The following is a 1,440-nucleotide window of genomic DNA, read 5'->3' as shown; positions in this document are numbered from 1 at the left end:
CAGTTAGTTTTCAGTCTAGGAGCCTATCTGCTGCTCTGTTTTGGATTTGTGACCAAAAAACAGTGCTGATAACACACTGGTGATTTAGCTGTTGCTGAGCAGTGCTTCACAGAGCCTATGGAAGTTTTCTGTTTCTTACACTGCCCTGCCAGAAGGGAGAACAGGAGTGCACAAGTCATTGAGCAGCTGTATGGTGGTGAGCTGCCTGCTGAGGTTCATCCACAGCAGTTTTCTGAAACCTGCACAGAAGTTCAACAGCTCAGTAAAGTGGGAATCCGCACAAGATTGGACCTCAGCATGGTAAAGCGAGTTCATCCCCAAAGTGATCAGTAATGAAATACCTAATATTGACATCTAATTGGTCAACATTTTTTTCAAAGTTAACAAGCAATAAAGTGAATAAGGCAGTTAACTTTCTTATACACAGACTACAGTAAAGTATCATCAGAAATTGAATTTCTAAAATGCTTGCATTAAAATATGTAGTAAGTCTATCATGTATTATTCATTCAGGCATTCTTCAAAACAAGAAAGCTACCAGCATACTTGTCATGTTCTGGACTGTTATTCTTACTGTGAATATCAATACTGTGATTAATTGTCCTGCCAACAACTTGAAGTATACACAGGCCTGTTTACATTTCAGCAAATGAGACTACTTTTTTAACTTTCCATGCTTCTCCTTCATGTTAGAGAAACTGCAATATTGGACTTAATGGATCTGTAATTTACTGTGTTTATTAATATTACATAGGAGTTTTATGCCATTTTTCCCCAGCTTGTCTGGCCAGGGATCCAGAATAGCTTCATTGGAATTCTTGGCAGGATTTTTTTCTCCATTAAATACTCCATAACAAGGAAATTTCAAAATGAAGTGTTCTTTGGAGACCTCATAGTCTCCAAGCCCTCGTTAAATTGCCATTTATACAATATGCTTCCTAACCACCAGGGTCACTTTGCTGTGAAGGTACAACGCAACGGGAAAGCAGTAAATCTTGGTGAATATTTCACAACCGTCTCTGGCAATTAAGGTTTTGAAAGACATCTTCTCTGCATAACCAGTAAAATGAGAATCAAAAGGCAACTGCAGGACAGCCTAGATGAAATGAGCCAACTGCTGTCCTGTATTATTTCACACTGAAAAAAAAAAAAACCTCAGGCTAAAGTGAAAAAATGATAGGCATTGTTGTGGTACTCCACTGTGTAGTAACAAAAGATTCTATGGAGTTCTTTTGACCAAGGGAGAAAAATATTTTTAGGAGCTGTTGTTTCATTTCAAATATACAGAATTTCTTTGTCAAATAAGAATTCAGAGAGTGACAGTCCTTTTTCTTTCTTGCTTTTTGAGAAGTTCAGTCTCTGTTGCTGAGGATTCTCTCTTGCTGTGAAAGACATTCATTGAATTCAGTGTAGACAATCTCTTCAGTGTTTCCAATTTCC

The sequence above is a fragment of the Meleagris gallopavo genome, chromosome 5, assembly GCF_000146605.3.
Source record: "Meleagris gallopavo isolate NT-WF06-2002-E0010 breed Aviagen turkey brand Nicholas breeding stock chromosome 5, Turkey_5.1, whole genome shotgun sequence".
Lineage (NCBI taxonomy): Eukaryota > Metazoa > Chordata > Aves > Galliformes > Phasianidae > Meleagris > Meleagris gallopavo.
This window is presented reverse-complemented; position numbering follows the sequence as displayed.